This window comes from Triturus cristatus, chromosome 2_1 (assembly GCF_964204655.1).
Source record: "Triturus cristatus chromosome 2_1, aTriCri1.1, whole genome shotgun sequence".
Taxonomy (NCBI): Eukaryota; Metazoa; Chordata; class Amphibia; order Caudata; family Salamandridae; genus Triturus; species Triturus cristatus.
The window spans coordinates 367,281,374-367,293,270 of record NC_140581.1 but is presented as its reverse complement, the minus strand read 5'-3'; positions in this window follow the sequence as shown (position 1 = coordinate 367,293,270).

Sequence of the window (11,897 nt, the reverse complement as noted above, 5' to 3'; positions counted from 1 at the left end):
GCATTTCGGGCTATGATTAGGGGTGGGCAGAAAATTCCGCTCCGCCAGCGTAGCAGATAAAGCCAGCCGGTCCCTGCTTCTGAAAGCAGCCAGGCCGGGGAGAGCCTCCCCGGGCCCCGGTGGACCCCTGTCTCCAGCGCCCAGACCCTTGGCTGGCTTGCAGGACGGGCGGCTCCCGCACCCCGGGGCCTGCCGGACGGAGCACAAGCCCCGGTCCCAGTTTCAGAACCCTAGCCAGGCTGGGGAGAGCCTCCCTGGGCCCCGGTGGACACCCTTTCCCCAGCGCACGGACCCTCGGCTGGCTTGCAGGACGGGGGGCTCCCGCACCATGGGACACTGTGACGGAGCACAAGCCCCGGGTCCGGGCCCAGCTTCCGAACCCTAGCCAGGCCAGGGAGAGCCTCCCTGGGCCACGGTGAACACCCTTCTCCAGCGCACGGACCCTCGGCTGGCTTGCAGGACGGGGGGCTCCCGCACCCTGGGACACTGGGACAGAGCACAAGCCCCGGGTCCGGGCCCAGCTTCCGAACCCTAGCCAGGCCAGGGAGAGCCTCCCTGGGCCACGGTGAACACCCTTCCCCAGCGCACGGACCCTCGGCTGGCTTGCAGGACGGGGAGCTCCCGCACCCTGGGACACTGGGACGGAGCACAAGCCCTGGGTCCAGGCCCAGCTTCCGAACCCTAGCCAGGCCGGGGAGAGCCTCCCCGGGCCACGGTGGACAACCTTCCCCAGCGCATGGACCCTCGGCTGGCTTGCAGGACGGGGGGCTCCCGCACCCTGGGACACTGGGACGGAGCACAAGCACCAGTTCCGGGCCCAGCCTCCAAACCCTGGCCAGGCTGGGGAGAGCCTCCCCGAACCCCGGTGGACACCCTTCCCCAGCGCACAGACCCTCGGCTGGCTTGCAGGACGGGGGGCTCCCGCACCCTGGGACACTGGGACGGAGCACAAGCCCCGGGTCCGGGCCCAGCTTCCGAACCCTAGCCAGGCCGGGGAGAGTCTCCCCGGGCCACGGTGGACACCCTTCCCCAGCGCACAGACCCTCGGCTGGCTTACAGGATGGGCGCTCCCGCACCCTGGGACACTGGGACGGAGCACAAGCCCCGGGTCCGGGCCCAGCTTCCGAACCCCAGCCAGGCTGGGGAGAGCCTCGCCGGGCCACGGTGGACACCCTTCCCCAGCGCCCGGACCCTCGGCTGGCTTGCAGGACGGGGGCTCCTGCACCATGGGACACTGTGACGGAGCACAAGCCCCGGGTCCAGGCCCAGCTTCCGAACCCTAGCCAGGCTAGGGGGGGAGCCCCTGTGTTTGGTAAAGTAACGGGGCCCCTGCTAAAGGGATAGAAGGCCCAGGCAGGGAATGAACTAATATGGTAAAAGGTGAACACCGGGCTCAGTGTAAGGTGCACAATAGTTGCGAATCAACTCCCAATTCGATCAGGATATCACAAAATTTCATAAACTTTCAACATGCATGCCTGACAACCATGTGTATACATATAGTAAGACAAACAAACTGATATGTCTATGATATATTTTTTTTAATCAATATAAAATATAAAATATTTTCTTAGATTTCATTTTCACTCTTTTTTTCTTTTTGTGAATTTTTTCTTTCCATAAACATGTACAATCACAGGTAACAATATTTCACTATATTATTATATTAATCATATGCATATAAATCAATGACAATATGTTAAATATGAATTCTAATAAAAACATGATTGACTTTTCCTACTAAATTTACAGTGCATGGTTATACTACCATAATGATTCCTCACTTCTTTTGCTATAGTTTTGCTTCAATAATCATTTAAAAACAATGACAAGTTACAGAAAACAGTGCAAGAGTATTGGTTCCTAATTTTATACACTATGAACAAATAATGAACATATAGGTAATTGATTGACACTTAGTTTTATGGGCGATGGATGTACACATAGGCGGTCGGTTGACAACAACGCGTTTCGGCTAGGCCTTCGTCAGGAGCCCGCTCTGATTTTACACTATATGTAAAAATAATAGCAAAAGAAACATATACTCATTAAAACCAATCTAAAAAATTGGGAGTCAATATAGCAATCATTTTTCATTTACAAAACCGTGAAGGTATTAACATATAACAAATTAACAAATCCAATCCATAGCCTCTAAACTCAACTGAGATTCACACTCTTATGATAGAATCAAAAATCTACCATTGTATCTGGCAAGAAGATATTTCAACAAAGTAAGTGCCTGCAATTGCTTAGATCCCTTAGTTCCAATGGTTATAAGCTAATATCTAAAGTCAATGGTTTCCTAGATAGTGACAAGTCTACATATGTCTATTATATCCTTAGGGAGAAAAGTCTGATATTCTCGGTTTATCCGTACAAAACGAAATTATACTAACCCTTTTGTATGTTGATGTTCACGCTCTAAATTTCGGATAATAAGTGGAGTTCAAATTATGTTCTTCCGCTTTTCAATGATGTATACCAAAACTGATTTAAAAACAAGAAAGATACATATATGTATCACGATTAGAATGCCGATTAATTGGTATTTCTCGTAGCCTAACTTTCGCTCTATCTTGGGTCACTCACTTGTTATTAGGTGATGATCTGAACATCAATGTTGCTTCCAATACTAGAATGTATATGGCACAGAGTTACCGTTTCTATCGTGTCTTCAGGGAGGTAGTAGAATCTAAAGGTTTAAATATATACGTATATGTATTATACTCTCACAGCTTATTTTAAATCTATATTAGAGACGTGTCTTCACTAAAGAGATATATAATTTACCCACTGATTTCCATATTTGCTCTATCATGTTTGGTAGGTAGTATTCTTAAAAACGGTGCAAGATATTTGATTTTTATATCTTTACTGACTGTTAATTAAATCTATGTTCATTTAATATAAATTCCTAACAGTAACCATCTTAATTTACCAGTACGATTTAAAACACACATACCTTAATCCATTTTATCCCGTTATCTTGTATCCATGATAGCTCTTTTTCAATTTATAGCTTGTATCGACAATATCTTTTCTCCTTCTAAGGCTAAGTTCAGTCCTCCTAGTTAACAAAATATAGACATATAATTCAATTCCTGTCTAGTATTGTCCCGCAAACATAAGCTTACATCTGTATATTATTCACCATAGTCCATTTTAAGAGACACTCGGTGACCAACCTCGCTTTATTAGTTTTAAAGATTCAAACTTATAGCCGCATAACAAACTTATTATTACTTGAATTTATAGTTTACTTGACGCTATATAACAGACTTGATATTACTCGAATTCCCGATTTTCTTGACGCCCGGCGATACAGGTAAAGTTTCAGTCTGAATTTAACTTGGAAAATCCCCAGTTATGAGGCTCCACGTTATGTCTATTAGTCCATTAGTTTAAGACCTAGATTCCACATACCTCTTTTTTTATATGCTCCGCGTCCTGGTTTCATTCGACGGTATTCCGACTTGCAACATAGTTGCTCTTTATATACGAGTTGTTTAAACGCGTGATTGTTTTACGTAACTCGTCATTGGTATGGAAATAGGACTATGCACGTATTGGATGTTAACCTCAGAGTGTGCGTGACTCTGGCTTACCTGGTCACTCACAGGGAAACAGGACTTATAATATGCCGGAAAGAGTGTGCTAAGATCGCGCCATTATGAAATTCCCACTCTGTCTTGCTGTATTTCTAAACTATTTATAAACAATAAGAAAGATTGGAGAGTTCGATGTAAATTTAGTACTAATTGTCAATGTTACCGATTAGTTTAAATCTGAACTATTTATTTTAAACGGGTCAATGAGCAACCATGCTTTCTATCTGTCGATTTACCTCGCACGGTATAAAGTGTAGAATAGATTTATCCAGGGCTGCCTAACAAAATAGGGGTTAGCCATTATTTTTGATGGCCTGATCCCATGGTATTTCGAGGTTCAGCCCAGAAGTTACTGTGTTAAGAATGAATATCCAGTAAACTTCCCTCATTTTTCTGATCTTATCTGTCTGTATACCTGCTCGCGGTTTAATTTTTTCCAAAATAAACCATTGGATATCTTCTGGTGTATGTCCCACATCTAAAAAATGCTGCACCATAGGTGCCGATGTCTTTTGCGTTCTAATTGCAGATCTGTGTTCTGTTAGTCTGACATTAAATGCTCTCCCTGTTTCTCCCACATATCCCTTATGGCATGGGCATATAATCAAGTAGACCACATTAGTAGATTTGCAAGTATTCAATGTATTAGGGACAATATTGATGCCATTAAATGTAAACGTCGATGCTTCAATAGCCATTGAGCATGATTTACATGATGTACATTTAAAGTTTCCCACCACTTTTTTTTAGCCCTCCAGTGTAATCTGATTAACAAGGATTTCATTTTTCATTCTGGAGTGGACTATGTGATCCTTCAGGCTTTTGTTGCGCCTGTACGCAAATAGTGGTTTAGGTATTACATCTCTGTCTTTGGATTTATCCACATTTAGTATGTGCCAGCTGCTGCATACGGCTTGACGAACTCTAGCATTCAACATGGAATGGCGTGTTACAAAAACCAGCGGTGGATTTATTTTGATTTTTGTGTTCATTAACAAGTGTTGCCTATCATAGTATCGTCAAAAACAACAGGAGAGGAAGGGATCAACACGGCTAGTCCCCTCGGTTAAATATCAATAAACAACGAAGCCAGTGTATAATAAGGGGGCACTCAAATCAATGTGGTACATCAATCAATCGAGCCTCAAGCCTCAGATTCCCTGTGAACCGTTATGTTCATTTGGAATATGCTTGGCAACAACAGAATAATACCCAGTGGGTATGAAAAGCCCTCACTCACCAACCTGGTCGGTGACATGCTTCATCATCGGGCTTCCACTGGGACGACCGAATGTCATCCCAGTGTGCTGCGACGCCAGGTTACTGCGGAGCTGGGTTGGTTGTGTGGGGAAAGTGAATTTAAAATAACCAATTAAGTCAAAAAAGAAACTTTATTAATTTTGCTTAAAAGGCAAGGAATAAAAAGGAGTGAGGGTCAAAAAAATAAAAGACCTGGTTCACTCCGTGGCGGTCAACATGTTTCTGCCTCAGTGATTGTTAATCGGGCATTCGTCAGGACCAGGGGGGGATGTGCGTAGACCCGGTGGTGTGCACGCTCTAAGGTACACCCAACCGTGGGCTAATGTGTGAAAAATCAAAAAAAGCACACTAAATAGTGTGACCTCCGCCAGATAGGTTAATATGGGGAGAGGAACGAGTTTACTCTGATGGTTGCAATTGACAAACAAACAAAAAGACAAAACATAAAAGAATTATTAATGTCTGTCACACAAAACGGGCTCAATGGATCAGCACAATAAAACTGATGTGCTCAAAGGACAAGTGAGTGCCTTTAGGTCTACCACAGGTGCAGTAAATTGTGAGAAATTGTGCACCTAGGTATAGTGGAATATCGGTGTAAGGACAACGGTTCGTCGTCCTCTCAGTAGTGACTAGTAGTCAATGATCGGAACGCAGGTGAAATGTAGTGGTGACACTCAATGCGTAAAATCGCGCTAGGGATAGAGTTGACTGCACGCGATGCTTATATGCAGAAGAAAAGGGGACGGGTCTTACAACGAGGCCTGTCCGTTGGAAGCCTCATGGGTCCCGGTAGGGGGGTAGGAGCAAAATGGCACACCCTGCATCAAAGAGGAGAAGGAGGAAAGACAGAGTTCGTGTCAGTATCACGAACGAGTGAGAAAGCGGAAAATCGCTTACCTTGTTGGTTGAGGAGCGGTTTAGTATTACTTACGCCCTTGCTGCTCTCAACCCACGTTAAGCCTAAACAGCCTCTTGCTGCCGGGCCCGGAGAGTAATGCACCCTGAGCGGGCGTGTTCTTAAAAGGGACTTCGAGATGAATCCCCGGTGGAGTGGAGAGATGAGAGCTTGACCCTGATAGGGTGAGTAGCTCAGGCTCGCTAGCTGATTGGCCCTTAGGGAGCCAATCAGAGCGGCAAAAACGAAAAAGGCAAGAGAGTTCGTTGCGCTTAGTTGCGATGGCAACGAAGGGATCGGAGTGTGAAGTACCGTCAAACTTTATTGACACCAGCGCTATGGGGGTCTGAACAGACCGAGAGCAAAACCCCGTGCGTGTGCAGCTTAGCTTAAGTAAAGAAACGGATACCATAGACCGTTATTGGCACAGGAACTGGGGAGTCTAAACGGACCAGAAACAAAGCCCCGTGTGTGTGCAACTCAGCTTAAGTACAGAAACGGAGGTGAAATTGACTGGGGTGATGTTATGGGCACGCGCAGGAATTCAGAGATATCTAGTAATGCGTGCATGGACAACCAGTGGTGAATAATATTTAGCAATGGAACAAAAAGATTACCAATTCGTAATCAATTAAGAAGTCATCAATTAAGACGACATATACCCCTAGGCCAAATGGTGTTGGCAGATGGTGGAGAATGTTGGTGAAAATTGGTAAAAATAGGGGGTATTTTTTATATAGTGAGTGGTGATAAACAAGAAAGCGGGGGACATTAAAGGATATTACCCCAAGGGACATTGTCATTGAGTCCGTGGAGGCTAGTCCCCAAACGGTACACCCACCTCTGTTCCCTTTCAAACAGCACTTTGGGGATATTATAACCGCTTGATATCTCTTCTATCACTGTCCATCTCAGATCGTTGGTAGTGTGGTTTGCAGAGAGAAAATGTTCGCTCATTCTGGTTGTGGTGCGTTTGCAATCTTTTTGTTCCATTGCTAAATATTATTCACCACTGGTTGTCCATGCACGCATTACTAGATATCTCTGAATTCCTGCGCGTGCCCATAACATCACCCCAGTCAATTTCACCTCCGTTTCTGTACTTAAGCTGAGTTGCACACACACGGGGCTTTGTTTCTGGTCCGTTTAGACTCCCCAGTTCCTGTGCCAATAACGGTCTATGGTATCCGTTTCTTTACTTAAGCTAAGCTGCACACGCACGGGGTTTTGCTCTCGGTCTGTTCAGACCCCCATAGCGCTGGTGTCAATAAAGTTTGACGGTACTTCACACTCCGATCCCTTCGTTGCCATCGCAACTAAGCGCAACGAACTCTCTTGCCTTTTTCGTTTTTGCCGCTCTGATTGGCTCCCTAAGGGCCAATCAGCTAGCGAGCCTGAGCTACTCACCCTATCAGGGTCAAGCTCTCATCTCTCCACTCCACCGGGGATTCATCTCGAAGTCCCTTTTAAGAACACGCCCGCTCAGGGTGCATTACTCTCCGGGCCCGGCAGCAAGAGGCTGTTTAGGCTTAACGTGGGTTGAGAGCAGCAAGGGCGTAAGTAATACTAAACCGCTCCTCAACCAACAAGGTAAGCGATTTTCCGCTTTCTCACTCGTTCGTGATACTGACACGAACTCTGTCTTTCCTCCTTCTCCTCTTTGATGCAGGGTGTGCCATTTTGCTCCTACCCCCCTACCGGGACCCATGAGGCTTCCAACGGACAGGCCTCGTTGTAAGACCCGTCCCCTTTTCTTCTGCATATAAGCATCGCGTGCAGTCAACTCTATCCCTAGCGCGATTTTACGCATTGAGTGTCACCACTACATTTCACCTGCGTTCCGATCATTGACTACTAGTCACTACTGAGAGGACGACGAACCGTTGTCCTTACACCGATATTCCACTATACCTAGGTGCACAATTTCTCACAATTTACTGCACCTGTGGTAGACCTAAAGGCACTCACTTGTCCTTTGAGCACATCAGTTTTATTGTGCTGATCCATTGAGCCCGTTTTGTGTGACAGACATTAATAATTCTTTTATGTTTTGTCTTTTTGTTTGTTTGTCAATTGCAACCATCAGAGTAAACTCGTTCCTCTCCCCATATTAACCTATCTGGCGGAGGTCACACTATTTAGTGTGCTTTTTTTGATTTTTCACACATTAGCCCACGGTTGGGTGTACCTTAGAGCGTGCACACCACCGGGTCTACGCACATCCCCCCCTGGTCCTGACGAATGCCCGATTAACAATCACTGAGGCAGAAACATGTTGACCGCCACGGAGTGAACCAGGTCTTTTATTTTTTTGACCCTCACTCCTTTTTATTCCTTGCCTTTTAAGCAAAATTAATAAAGTTTCTTTTTTGACTTAATTGGTTATTTTAAATTCACTTTCCCCACACAACCAACCCAGCTCCGCAGTAACCTGGCGTCGCAGCACACTGGGATGACATTCGGTCGTCCCAGTGGAAGCCCGATGATGAAGCATGTCACCGACCAGGTTGGTGAGTGAGGGCTTTTCATACCCACTGGGTATTATTCTGTTGTTGCCAAGCATATTCCAAATGAACATAACGGTTCACAGGGAATCTGAGGCTTGAGGCTCGATTGATTGATGTACCACATTGATTTGAGTGCCCCCTTATTATACACTGGCTTCGTTGTTTATTGATATCATAGTATCGTGCCCGTTTATAGGCATCACGTACAATTTTATTCGGATAGCCTCTCACTTGAAATTTTTTCTTCATGACCTCTGATTTCTCATCGAAATCATTGATGCTAGTACAATTACGCCTAAGGCGTAAGAATTCGCCAAACGGTATGTTGTCCTTTTGGGTTTTGGGATGAAAACTTCCATAATGCAGTAGTGTGTTCCTGGCTGTGGATTTAGTGAATAACACAACTGTTAAAACTCCCATTTGATGTTTAATGAGAATATCCAAATATTCTACTTGATGGGAGCTGATGTTATGAGTAAAGCTAATGTTATCTTCACATAGATTGATCCACTCAATGAATTCAAGCAGTTTCTCATGTGTGTCAGACCAAACAAAAAAGACATCATCAATGAATCGCGACCATTTGGTCACAGATTCATAAAATGGTGCTACTTCGTTATAAATGTATTTCTTTTCAAAGAAAGTCATGTAGATGTTGGCCACAGTTGGGGCACAAGATGCCCCCATACTGACACCTTGATTTTGTCTGTACAGTTGTTGATTAAATTCAAACACGTTATCTTCTAGCACGATTTTTAGGCATTCCAACACAAACAGGGATGGACATTCAATATTATAGGCCTTAATAAACCATTGTACGGCAGAAAGTGCTCCTTCAATGGGTATATTGCTGTATAAGGCCTCTATGTCCATAGTGACCATATACTGGGTATCCATGCAAAAGGGTGTGTTTTCCAGTAGATTGATAATATGTCTGGTATCTTTTACAAAAGCTGGTGTTTTGGGTATATGTTTACATAATATGGCATCTACGTATTTTGCTAGTGGTTCCGTTACTGATCCGATAGTGGTTACTATCGGTCTCAGCGGAGGATCCCCAGCATCCTTGTGTACTTTTGGTATACCGTAGATGCTAGCCATTCTAGGTTTTTCTTTATTGAGGAATGTCCATTCCTTGCTACATATATCTCCATTTTTCAATGCCCTGTTAGTTATTTTAAGTATTTGTTTAACAGTTTGGGATGTGGGGTCCCTAGTGATCATGCAATAATACCGTGTATCTCCCAACATTTGGTTCATTTTCAAGATATATGCTGGAGTATCATATACAACAATACCCCCTCCTTTGTCACATGCTTTAATTGTGACATTTGGAGTTTGTTTGAGGGTTTGCATGGCTGTATATTCATTTTTATCTAAGTTGTATGGTGTTGCCGGTACATGCTTTGTAATATTCAAAACTTTATTATACACCACTTTTTCAAATACCTCCACTTCTGGTGGAAGTTGATCTAATGTGGGTGTAAATAACGATTGTGGTGCGAGACCAGATAAATTTGGAGTCTCGTCTTGCGTATCTATGCCTGTGAAAAATACCTTCAATCTTATCTTTCTAAAGAGGGCTATGAGATCCCTGAATAGTTCGAATTTATTAAGGCCTGAATGCGGTGCAAATGTCAAACCTTTAGATAATAATGCAATGGTAGAATCTGACAGAGGTGTATTACTTAAATTAAATACAGGTAGAGTGTCTACTCTCTCCAATAATGCGCATTCCGGGTTACCAGATATTGATCGTAATCCATCACTGGATTGCCCTGGAATCGCGGTTGGAATTGTGGAGTGGGAAAACGTGATTGATACCGAGGCCTCCAATTGTTGCGTCTGGTAAAGCGCCTCCCTAAAAAAGAAGGCTGTCTTCCTCGTGGTCTACCTGCATGAAATCCATTGTCTCTATACTCTTGATTTCCTACTTGTTCTTCTTGGTCAGAGTCTGTTGTATCCGAGAAGGTAGTAACTTTCTTATTAGCATATATCGGTCTGTTTATTGCTGGTTCATATTGCATGTTTCCAGCTTGATTATAAAATTGCTCAGCCAGATATGGGTATGTACCTTCCTTGCTAAAGTACCTAATGTCTTTTCTTAGCTTCTCCACTTTACGTTTGGTTAGATATTCTGTATAGGAAGACAGATCTTTATCTATTTCTTCCAATTTCTTCTTCGCTATTTCTACTATACATGAGGCTTTGATTTTATTTTCCAGATCTAAGATTTCAGCGGCTAATTGCTCAATTACTTCTTTTGCTGTTTCAACAATCAGCATCATATAGTCGCGGGAGCAACGATTAGAAATCATTGCCCACTTTTCAAGAAATTGTTTAACTTGAACAAATAACCCTGGTATATTTCTAACTTTTAGACCTTGCGGTATTACTCCTGCCTTCAAATATTCCAACATATATTGGCCATGTAGTTCGATGCGTTTAATTTTTTTCCTGAGAGCTAAAAGTGATACGACGTCATCGTTTTTATCGGTACTTGAGGGGGTTTGATGTCCAAAATTGCTTGAACTACCCACCATATTAGCAAACTGCTCGTCTGTAAACCCAAACGTTTGAAGGTTAGCCATGTTGTGCAGTTTAAGAAAACCAATGGAAAATGATAAGTACTAACGTGTGTGAATCAGTATAAGTTGAGAGACCAATGAACTAGAATTCTGGTCACCGAGTGTCTCTTAAAATGGACTATGGTGAATAATATACAGCTGTAAGCTTATGTTTGCGGGACAATACTAGACAGGAATTGAATTATATGTCTATATTTTGTTAACTAGGAGGACTGAACTTAGCCTTAGAAGGAGAAAAGATATTGTCGATACAAGCTATAAATTGAAAAAGAGCTATCATGGATACAAGATAACGGGATAAAATGGATTAAGGTATGTGTGTTTTAAATCGTACTGGTAAATTAAGATGGTTACTGTTAGGAATTTATATTAAATGAACATAGATTTAATTAACAGTCAGTAAAGATATAAAAATCAAATATCTTGCACCGTTTTTAAGAATACTACCTACCAAACATGATAGAGCAAATATGGAAATCAGTGGGTAAATTATATATCTCTTTAGTGAAGACACGTCTCTAATATAGATTTAAAATAAGCTGTGAGAGTATAATACATATACGTATATATTTAAACCTTTAGATTCTACTACCTCCCTGAAGACACGATAGAAACGGTAACTCTGTGCCATATACATTCTAGTATTGGAAGCAACATTGATGTTCAGATCATCACCTAATAACAAGTGAGTGACCCAAGATAGAGCGAAAGTTAGGCTACGAGAAATACCAATTAATCGGCATTCTAATCGTGATACATATATGTATCTTTCTTGTTTTTAAATCAGTTTTGGTATACATCATTGAAAAGCGGAAGAACATAATTTGAACTGCACTTATTATCCGAAATTTAGAGCGTGAACATCAACATACAAAAGGGTTAGTATAATTTCGTTTTGTACGGATAAACCGAGAATATCAGACTTTTCTCCCTAAGGATATAATAGACATATGTAGACTTGTCACTATCTAGGAAACCATTGACTTTAGATATTAGCTTATAACCATTGGAACTAAGGGATCTAAGCAATTGC